The sequence below is a fragment of the Hevea brasiliensis genome, chromosome 10, assembly GCF_030052815.1.
Source record: "Hevea brasiliensis isolate MT/VB/25A 57/8 chromosome 10, ASM3005281v1, whole genome shotgun sequence".
Classification (NCBI taxonomy): Eukaryota; Viridiplantae; Streptophyta; class Magnoliopsida; order Malpighiales; family Euphorbiaceae; genus Hevea; species Hevea brasiliensis.
Genome location: NC_079502.1, coordinates 32,833,609 through 32,845,391, shown reverse-complemented (window position 1 = coordinate 32,845,391; position 11,783 = coordinate 32,833,609). Strand labels below are relative to the sequence as shown.

At 37.6% G+C, this 11,783-nt stretch overlaps 1 long non-coding RNA gene across 1 annotated transcript; it reads left to right on the top strand.

Annotated features, from left to right (window-relative positions):
- Positions 1–4,442: 4,442 nt before the first annotated feature.
- Positions 4,443–6,858, top strand: LOC131169507 (uncharacterized). The gene is made up of 3 exons (XR_009140444.1): positions 4,443–4,622; positions 6,087–6,150; positions 6,771–6,858. It is a non-coding gene; the product is annotated as an uncharacterized LOC131169507 (long non-coding RNA).
- Positions 6,859–11,783: the final 4,925 nt, after the last annotated feature.

Genomic DNA, 11,783 nt, shown 5'->3' with positions numbered 1-11,783 from the left:
GCCGAGGCAGATTTTTCGGCCAAAGACCACCTCGTTCTGGTCAGCAGACCCAACTAGCACCCCGAGGAGCTCTATCAGTACGGCAGTGCGAAACCTGTGGTAGAACTCATGGTGGGGTTTGTTACAGAGCTACTGGTGCGTGTTTTAACTGTGGAGGGAGCGGACATTTCGCTAAGGATTGCACTAGTCTGCGCCGGTCTGGGTCTTTCACTACATCCAAGGATCACCAAGTCTCGCACCTGCAGGGTCACAATCACCGCTAGAGGCAGAGGCAGAGGTAGGGGTCCTCGTAACACCCCGAAGTCGAGCACGTTAACCACCAAAGATCCATGGCGCACTGCTTAGAGTGTATACCATGCGCCGAGGGAAGAGGTCAAACATCGACGTTGTGGATGGTATTTTCTCCTTACTTGACAAAGATGTGCATGTGTTATTTTATCCTTGCTGAACAGATTAGTATGTTAGTGCTAGTTTGATGTGTTCTACTACTATTCCGGTGTACCAATGGACTATGATGTGTTAGTAACTAGTCCATTAGGCCAGAGGTCGTGGTAAATAGGCTATATAGAGATCGCCCTTTGGTGATCCAAGGACACACTTTTTGTCCGATTTAATTGAAATGCCCTTCAGAGTTTATGACTTTATCTTGGTCATGGATTGTTTAGCGATGCATCATGCTATGATTGATCAGAGATCAAGATACCACTTTTGGTCTTCCTCGCATGGTGATGTAGTAATACAGGGGGAGAGGCGCTTATTTCCTTCAAACATCATTTCACCAGACCGCTAGAAAAATGATTAGAAAAGGGTGTGAGGCGATTTGGCACATGTGATAGACACCCAAGTGGGGAGTCCAAAGATCAAGGACATTCCTATCAGATGTGACTTTCTGGATGTGTTTCCCGATGAATTGCCGTGATTACCTCCGTAAAGAGAAGTGCGCTTTGAAATTGATGTTATGCCCGTGTGGACCCAATCTCCATAACGCCATACGTAATGGCACCAATGAACTAAAAGAATTGAAAGTGCGCTTGCAAGAGTTGCTTGATAAGGGCTTCATTCGCCCTAGTGTGTCACCTTGGGGAGCGCCAGTATTATTTGTAAAGAAGAAGGATGGCACTCTCCGGCTATGCATTGACTATCGGCAGTTGAATAAGGTGACAATAAAGAACAGATATCCATTACCCCGTATTGATGACTTGTTTGATCAGTTGAGGGGTGCAGCTGTGTTCTCTAAAATTGACCTGAGATCAGGTTATTATCAGCTAAAAGTACAAGAGCAGAGTATTTCTAAAACTGCCTTCAGAACCCACTATGGCCATTATGAATTCCTGGTCATGCCATTCGGGTTAACTAATGCTCCTACGCTTATGGATCTGATGAACACTATTTTCAGACCATACCTCGACCAGTTTGTTGTGGTATTCATAGATGATATATAGACATTCGAGGAATGCAGAAGAGCATGATAGACATCTGCGGATTGTACTGCAAACTTTGAGGGAGAAACAGCTATATGCCAAATTATCGAAGTGTGAATTTTGGCTGAAGGAGATATCCTTTTTGGGACATGTAGTGTCAGAAGAGGGCATTAAGGTAGATCCTAGCAAGATTGAAGTCGCCCCACTGGAAGCCACCCGTAAATGTCACGTAGATTCGCAGCTCAAGTTAATGGATACTACCGCCGATTTGTGAAGGGATTCTCCATGTTGGCATCTCCATTGACCAAGCCGCTTAGAAAGGATGTGAAATTTCAAAGGACGGACAAATGCCAAAGAAAGTTTTGATGAATTGAAAAGATGTTTGACAGAGGCTCCAAATTCCGACTTTACCTACACCGGTAAAGAATATACAATTTACAATGATGCTTCTCACAACGGATTAGGTTGTGTGTTGATGCAAGATCGAAATGTTATTGTTTATGCATCACGCCACTAAAACCGCATGAGAGGAATTATCCGACGATGATTTGGAGCTTGCAGCCATTGTGTTTGCTCTTAAGATCCGAGACATTATTTGTATGGGGAGAAGTGTTACATTTACACAGATCATAAGAGTTTGAAGTATTTGGGCACCCAGAAAGAGTTGAATTTGAGACAGAGGAGATGGTTAGAATTGATAAAAGACTATGATTGTCTGATAGACTATCAGCCAGGGAAAGCTAATGTTGTGGCTGATGCCTTAAGTCGCAAGACTATGGCAAGTCTACGGGTTACTCCTTTGTCTTTGGTACATGAGTTAAGATCATTGCATGCCAGCTTAGAGGTTAATGATGATGGGCAAGCAAAGCTTGCATGGCATGTACAGCAAAGTGTTGATTGATCGATTAGAATGGCTACTCGTAATGATCAAGTATCGTGTCGTTGGGAGAAGTCCTACAGGCAAGAAACCGTAGTTCTCGCTAGAGATGATGGTTTATCGCTACACTGTGGCAAAATATGTGTTCCTATTGATGTTGAATTGAGGAAGATCATTTTGAAGGAAGCACATGAGTCTCCTTTTGCCATGCACCCTGGTGGCACAAAAATGTATAAAGGGTTAAAGGAGCATTACTGGTGGATGGGTATGAAGAGAGATGTGGCAGAGTTTATTTCTAAATGCCTAACTTGTCAGCAAGTAAAGGCAGAGCATCAAGTACTACTGGTTGTTACATCCACTACCAAGACTGTGAGTGGAAATGGGAGAGAATAACAATGGATTTTGTGATGGGACTTCCAAGGACACGTAAGAGTCATGATGCGCTTTGGGTCATTGTTGATGCACTAACCAAGTCCGCTCATTTTCTCACAAATCAATGGACTATAGTTTGGACAGATTGGCCAGTTGTACATCGATGAGATTGTGAGATTGCATGGAGTGCCAGATTCATCGTGACGCATGCAGATCCTAGGTTCACTTCTAGATTCTGGGGTAGTCTTCAGAGAGCCCTAGGAACTAGATTGAACTTCAGTACTGCATTCCATCCACAGACAGATGGCCAGTCTGAGAGGGTAATTCAGATTTTGGAGGATATGCTACGGGCTTGTGTGATTGAGTTTGAGGGCAGTTGGGATACACACTTGCCTTTGATTGAGTTTGCTTACAACAACAGCTACCAATCAAGCATTGGGATGCCTCCATATGAAGCTTTGTATGGCGTAAAATGTAGAACCTCGTTGTGTTGGGATGACGTGGTGAAAGAAAGATGATCGGACCAAATTGTTCAACAGATCAAGAGAAAATCGTGGTGATCGAGATCGACTTAAAGTCGCATCGACCATCAAAAGTCCTATGTTGATTTGAAAAGAAGGGATATTGAGTATGCAGTGGTGAGAAGGTTTTCTCAAAGTTTCTCCTTGGAAGAGAATTATGAGATTCGGCGTAAAGGGGAAACCGAGTCCTCGCTTCATTGGGCCATATGAGGTTCTGGAAAGAGTGGGTCCTTTGGCTTATCGTTTGGCACTACCTCCAGAGTTGGAGAAGATACATAATGTCTTCCATGTGTCTATGTTGAGGAGGTATCGATCAGACCCATCTCATGTACTACCAAGAGAAGAAATAGAAGTGAATCTAGACCTCACATATGAAGAAGAACCCATAAAGATTCTCGCTTATGAGGTGAAGCAACTACTAATAAGCAGATACCATTGGTAAAAGTGTCGTGGAACCATCATTCGCCAAGAAGCTACTTGGGAACGAGAGGAGGACATGAGGAGACAACACCCACAAATTGCTCAGAGATTGATACTGTGTAAAAATTTCGAGACGAAATTTATTTAAGGGGGAGAATTGTAACACCCCGCTTGCATAGCTCGGTATATTTCATCGCTCCTGGACCGTGTCGGTCCGGACAATTAATGGGATTATGGCCACACTTAAGACAACTTGAGAAGCCATAAACACAAATAATTAGTAATGTTTAATTAGTTAACTATAAATAAGAAAAACAGAACATAAGAGGTTAAACGAGCCGAGAGTCACAAATGATGAGTGACCTCCTGAACGATCACAAGTCATTTTAAACTCAAATTTCAACCGTAAAGTGACGCTGCGGTCCTTAGGACCCTTATGAACACAAAGTGGAAAAGAGAAAATCACGAAAAAGAATCATAAGCTACCAAATAATTAGGTCGTGAGCCGAAGAAATATTGATTATTTGCAAACCGGATGAACCTGAGGGGCGATTTGGTCAATTGACCCGAGAGTCGACTCGATCTAATCACAAATAAAATCAAGAAAAGAAAATTTCGAATAGAGAATTAAATTAAAGAACTAATAGAAAAAAAAAAAAAAAAAAAAGAGGAAGAAGATGGAAAAGTCAAAGTTGATGACATCATGAATGATGTCATAAACAAATTAATTTAGTGAATTATTAAATTGAGAATTGTGGTCTTCCATAAGATAAAGAAAAGAAAAGAAAAAAAAAATTAAAACACAAATCTTCTTCTTCAAGAAAACGTCACTCTCTCTCTCCCACACCAAAACCACCATGAAAGCTCATTTTTGAGCTTGAAGAACCAAAATCCAACCATGGCCAATTGTCCTACCATAACTAGAAGTTGTTTGGACAACTAGGAAAGAGGATTCAAAGAAAAGAAAGAAGAAAAATTTGAAGAAAAGGGAGAAGAAATTCTGCACACAAGGTTAGTAAACTAAACTTGAATTGTTAGTTGATTTAGTTATGTTTATAGCTTAATTAACCTAGGAATATACTTAAAATGAAAAGAAATTAATGGTGGGAGGATTAAAGACAAATTCATCCAGCTAGGGTTTTGATGTGTGTGTATGAATTTGATGGACTTAAAGGTGTGTATGAGTATGTGAACCTTAAGTAGTTGAGTTATTATGGTTTAAGGCTTTGAAAGTAGTTAAACACAATGAATTAGTGAGATTAGGGTTTGAATGTTAGGGTTAGTGAACAAAAATTTGAAGAAATGCATAAATGGCATGTTTAACCTATTGTGACATGAATTAATGGTCAATTATGACCAAATAAGTTGTGTGGGAATGGTGGAAAATTTAGCTAAATTCAGAGTCAATGGTCATGCTGCTGGCAGCATGACCAAACCTACTTTGAAGGACCAAAACTCAAATTTTACAAGCCTAATGGATATGCCACCAATTGGAGATGAAAACAGACATAAAAGAGCACAACTTTCATTAAGGAACCATGACCAAACACTGACCAAAAGTTGGTGAAACAATTGACCAAAGTGAGTTGATAGCAGGCTGCCTCAAGATTAAATCGACCAAATGAACAGACTGTTCATTTGGTCATAACTCGAGCTAGGTAGGTCAAATTGACCTGAAATTTTACCAGCAATTAGATATGATATAGACCTAAAACTTTCATGAAGAACACCAACCCAAATTAGGCCATTAACCCTTTCAAAATCATTGAGAAAAATTAAATTACTGTACTGCAACTCTGCAGATTTTCAGTTGAGCAGCAAGGTTTGGATAGCTATAACTCCCTCTAGAAAACTCGGATTTAGGCGATTCTTGAACCGATGGAAAATTAAGACATAGTACAACATTTCATATGAAGAAAGTGAGACCAAATTATGAACTTAACTTGATCAAATTATTAACCAAATTTGGACCAAAAATCTGCCAAAGACCAAAATCTCAAGATGAACAAAGACACGTGAACAGTAAACTTATTTTGGCCATAACTTGAGCTACAAAACTCCGATTGAGGTGATCCAAAAATGAGAATACATTTAAGACAATAAGGAACATTTTCTATGAAGGAAGTTTTATCAAATTCCAACAGTAGATCGACCAATGGAACAGTGCAACTTCGGAGAACCAAAACCGAAAATTGGCAATTTTGCCAAAATGACCTAAGCTTTAAACAAATAACCAAAACCAACAAGTTTGGTGACCAAAATGTGGTATGTGAGTGAAGTTGGAGTTCCCATACCTATTAATCCTTAGAAAGTCAATTATTTGACTTAAATAGTGCAGTGAATAGTAACCCGAAACACAAAATTTCGAGAACGTCGAATTTAACACGTTAGAAATAGGTAAATGCGAAGTTAAAATTCATTTTGGGATTTATGTTAAGTTCTAGTACTGAAACATTGTCAAATTTTGTGTTTCAGTTGAAAAGAATATCGGGAAGGAACCCGAGGAAACGAGTCGAGGCTAAGGGACGACTCGCTTGAGGTTTGTGCACAATAAACCCTATTTAAGCATTTTATCCTTGAAAATTTGATTTATTACGCATTATGAATTTATGAACTTTTGTGTTGCCACCTTGCGATCAAATTGTAACTTTGGAAATGGATTGATTTTTGTATGCAATATTTGAATGAAATGTTTGAAATGAATTTTTGATTCACACTTAGCATGATAGTTACTTATTATTCCTCCTCCATTTATGGGGTTGAGATCGTTTATTTTCCTCCCTCTCTGGCTTTCCAGTTGAGGTTGTAGATCGGATGAGTACTCATTAGCTAGCTAGCCACCTCCCTCATTGGTTTCGATTAATGGGGTTGAGATTGCTTTGTCATGGTGTACAACACGGCATTGATCGGAAATTTTGTGTCATGGCTTAAGTTGTGTACGACTTTGGCAACACTGTGTTTATGCAATTGTTTGACTAAACTGTTGTTTAATATATTATTTGACAAATGAGTTGTTATGAGCTTGATAATTGTGAAATGTGAATGTGAAGTATTCAAATTATGTTTCATCAATAAATGATTTATGTATCACATTTTAAATCTTTATTGTGCACCACTGAGTATGTTTATACTCAGCGATAGTTTAATTTACTGTCGCAGATAAAAGCAAGGAGAAAGCAGCAGAGTGAGCTGCGGAATTGACAAGATCTTTTTGATCCCTTTTTGTACGGGTATTATTTTATACCCTCATGGTTATTTTGATGTAAATACTGTAATGTCATAAGCATCAATGTAAATTGAGCAGTTGTAAATAAACTATAATAATATTATTTTAGATTTTCTTCTGTAAATTTAATATTTGTACATATGGATTTTCTGCCTTATGTTTTGTGAATGGAATTATTGAACCTACTGAGTTGACAAATTTGACTTGGATTGTGAAACTGTTTTGAAATGGATTGACTTGAGTTGAATTGTGAATTATTGGAGGTTGGGAGTTGTAAAATAGTTTTGGAAGTGCTTTTACAGTGTATTTGAAGAACTGGTTTCTCAAAATACAGAGGAACTCACAAAATTTTTATAAAATTTGCGACAAAATTTGAATGGACAAAAATTTTTACTAGTATTTAAACTTTGAATAAATGGTTTTTAATTCTTACCAAAATGCTCACCACTTCCAAAATGTAAGAAAATTGTTTTAAAATCCCTTGTAGGGTACTTAATGAGTTATCGGTAGGTGAAGTTCGGTAGTTCATTAAGTATTCTACGGGAGCATGCTATGCCTTACGGAGGGGTAAGGTGTGACACGGACAGCTAGAACGTTCGGAAAAATATTTAAACTAAAGTGAGGAACCATAATTAACTTAAATATTAATAAGAAAAATTTAGCAAAAATTTTAGAAATAAAATACAACTAAGTCAAATGAGCCGGTGCCCAAGCGATGGGTAACCTAGTGAGAAGTTGCGGTTCTCGCAACTAGGAGCCCTAGACCCAGGGGAAAATTTATAAAATGATTTTTGGGACTCCAGAGAAGGGTCATTGAGGTTCCTATGGCATTAGAATGCCAAGAAAATATTTAGGAAAAATTTTCAATCGGTACAGACAATTTTGACCCGTTAAGCCAAACGGAGGGCATTTTGGTCATTTCGCCTTCAGAGGTGATTTTTGGCCGACTTGTCCAGTTGAGTAAATAATTATTATAACATAAAATATGAATAAACATTACTAAAAATTAAATTGAAATTGAGTAGTGATGAAAAGAAAAAAAATCAAAAAAAGGGCTCATTTATGACATAATGTGATGTCATTTAAAAAGCTCCACCCAATTATCATTTGACAAATAAATTAAAGGGACAAAAATGACATAAAATGGGACAAAAATAAAACCAATTCCAGCAGCTTCTTCCTCATTTCAGCCGTAGGTCTTCCTTTTCCAAAGCTTTCCACTATTGTTACTCCCTTTAAGCTTAAATTTCCTTAAAATCTCACCATATTTCCCTTAATCATCTTCATAAAAACTGAATATCTACCCTAGCTAGAGTGCTTGGAAGTAAAAGGAAGCAAGAATCTTGAAGTTGGCAAGAAAGAGACTTGGCTAAATTAAGGTTAGTGCACCTATCTACTTAAAACCCTTATTTTCCATGTTAGGGACTTGAAATCAACATGAATTTGTGAATTAAATGAACCAAATTTGTGTGTATGCCCACCATTAATTTCGGCAGCCCTAAGGAAGGAACAATGATGGAGTGTTTTTGATGGTTTTAATAGACTTAGAATGAATTAGAGATTGTATTTAAGGTGTATATACACATATATAATTAATGAAAGTGTTTAACTAGGTGTATGGGTGAATTGAAAGGGAAAATTAGGGTTTTGGGAACGAAAAATTGGACTTGGCTTATGAAATGATTAATGGACATTCTAATTGTCAATTAGTGACCATTTGAGGCAAGTTAATCATAATTTGAACTGAACTAATGCATGGCAAAGTGAAATGTATAGGCTGCCTAGTGACAGCAGCAATGAAGCTGTGATTCCAGCCCACTTGGACAGCCATAACTTTGGATGTGTAGGTTCAATTGGTGTTTGGCCAATTGGACATGAAACTAGACTTATAATGGCACATTTTTGCTAAAGAAACCATGCCCAAAAGACCAAAGCAAGAGGACCAAAAGTTGGCACCAATCCGGGTACCCTGCAAGCCAATTCTGCAGAATGACTAAATAAACAGTAACTATTCATTTGGCCATAACTCACTGTAGAAATGGTCAATTGACCTGAACTTTTTACAGCAATAAGTTAAGATATATATAAACAACTTTCATGAAGAAACCTACCCCAAATTATGACTAGAACCTAACCCAAATGGCAGTCACAGTCACTGTTTATGGTACTGTAAATTTGGTAATTCTGCAGTTTTTCCAATCCGGCCAGCTGTGGTTTTTGGACTATATCTGGAGCTACAAAACTCCAAATGGAGTGATTCAAAAAGAGAAATTCAACTAGACAAAATAAGGAACAACTTTTATGTTTACCAATTCCTCAAATTGCCACTGTAACAGTCCCTAATGGAACAGTAAAGTTATGGTACAAAATCTGAAAATTCTGCTCCTTTGGTTTAATGCTTGGAAATGGTATTAATGTTAATGCCAACAAGTTTTAAATGCAAAATGTGGTATGTTGGGAGTGCCAAAATCAATGTACCTATTTTCTACCTAAAAGTCAACATTTTTGTTGACCAATGAGGTGAATAGTGACATCAAAACTTGAAATTCACAAATTGAAGAATTTAAAAGTTTCAAATGCCCTAGTATACCTAACAAGATTGGTTTGGATAGTTTGGCATGCCAATAGGGTTCAGTTAGCAGTACTGCACATGGCAATATGACATTCTGTGATTTTATGGCTTTTAGTCATTCTGACCTTGTATTGAGATTTGGCCTTGTGCCTGATGTTATCACAGCTTGTTAGCTGTTCTGTTGCACACCGGGAGATGCATATGTGACCGATGGTGTGACGGCCTGAGGTACTTGATACCCAGTGCCAGTTTACCCGTTTATGCAGTCCAGTCATCTAGTGTAGGTTATTTGGGCAAACAAATGAATGAAAGTGGACAAAGTTAATGATATACAAATTCAAAACAAATAAAACATATACATTCACTACATATTTATTTTCTGCTATTTTCTTTTATTTTATTATTGCACCACTAAGCATTATTGCTTAGCGCGTTGCTTTTGCCATGCGTAGGTTCTAGAAATACAGATCGTGAGCCCAGTAGACCGCAGACTGGGTGAGTCCATCCTGCAGTTCTGCACAGTGTCTGTGTCACCTCACCACCTGCAGTGCATTGTAGGGCACTAGGTGTCATTTTTTCATTTTGTAACTAAATTTTTATTTTCTCATATGTATTTAGAATTATGTAATATATTTTGATGTTCATGTAAATTATGAAAATTGTATTTGTGAATGGAAAAGTAAATATATAATTGTGATTTATACTTGATTATCACATGTGATGGATGATTGAGAACTGAAATTAAGAAATGTTGTGGAGATTTTGATATGGGAGTTTGAGATGATGAGACATGAATATTGGAAGTGTTTTTCACAGGTTCTGAAGAACTGTTTTCTCCATTTTTAGCCGGTACTCTGCCGGATTTTCTTTAAAATTTTCGGAACCTTAAATAAATTATAATTTCGATAAATGGCCCAAATACATTATATTTCACAAGTTATATTCAAAAGCATGATAAAAATTAATTAAGGTATATTAGGGTGTGCCGGTACACCGTGTGACATATCTTACTCGGATATACTGTAGCCGTGTAAGGGGTGTCACATCTTAGATGTGGTTCTAATTCTCTTAATTTTTCGGACCGACACCGGCCACCTGAATAGTAAAATGTACCAGGCTATGCAAGTAGGGGTGTTACAATTCTCTCCCCCTTAAAATAAATTTCGTCTCGAAATTTTACCCGGTATCAGTCTCTGAACAGCTGTAGGTGCTGTCTCCTCATATCCTCTTCTCGTTCCCAAGTAGCCTCCTAGCCTGAATGATGGTTCCACAGCACTTTAACTAACAGTATCTGCTTATTCCATAGCTGTTTCACCTCCTATGCCAGAATCTCTATGGGTTCTTCCTCATATGTGAGGTATGGATTCACTTCAATTTCCTTCACTAGTAGTACATGAGATGGGTCTGATTGATACCTCCTTAACATGGACACATGAAAGACATTATGTATCTTCTCTAACTCTAGAGGTAATGCCAAACGATATGCCAAGGGACCTACTCTTTCCAGAACCTCATATGGCCCGATGAAACGAGGACTCAGCTTCCCCTTTCTACCAAATCTCATAATTTTCTTCGAAAGGAAAACCTTAAGGAATACTTTCTCACTCACTGCAAACTCAATATCCCTTCTCTTCAGATCAATATAGGACTTCTAACAGTCTGATGCAGCTTTGAGTCGATCTTTAACCAATCTGATTTTCTCTTTAGTTTGCTGAATAATTTCTTGCCCAATCAACTTTCTTTCACCTACTTCATCCCAACACAAAGGAGTTCTGCACTTCCTGCCATACAAAGCTTCATATGGAGGCATCCCAATGCTTGATTAGTAGCTGTTGTTATAAGCAAACTCAATCAAAGGCAAGTGTGTGTCCCAACTGCCCTCAAACTCAATACACAATCCCGTAGCATGTCCTCCAAGATCTGAATTGTCACACCTTACCCCTCTGTAAGGCATAACATGATCCCGTAAAATACCTAATGAACTACCAAACTTCATCTACCGATAACTCATTAAGTACCCTACAAGGGATTTAAAAAAAAAAATATTCTTACTTTTATAAGTGGTGAGCATTTCTAAATAGATATTAAAACATTTAATTAAAGTTGAAAACTAGTTAAAATTTTTGGCCCGTTTTTTTTTTCTGCAAATTTTATAAAAATTTCTGCAGAGTATCATCTGTATTTTGAGAAAATAGTTCTTCAAATTCTTGTAAAAAACACTTCCAATAATTTGTCTCAACAACTTCTTCAAATTCACAATCATCCCAATCAATTTCAACATCATTTATCAACTTCCAAAAATTCAAATCCACAATTTCCAATTCAAATACCATCCAAAATATTACTAATTACTTTCATTCAAATTAAAATAAAA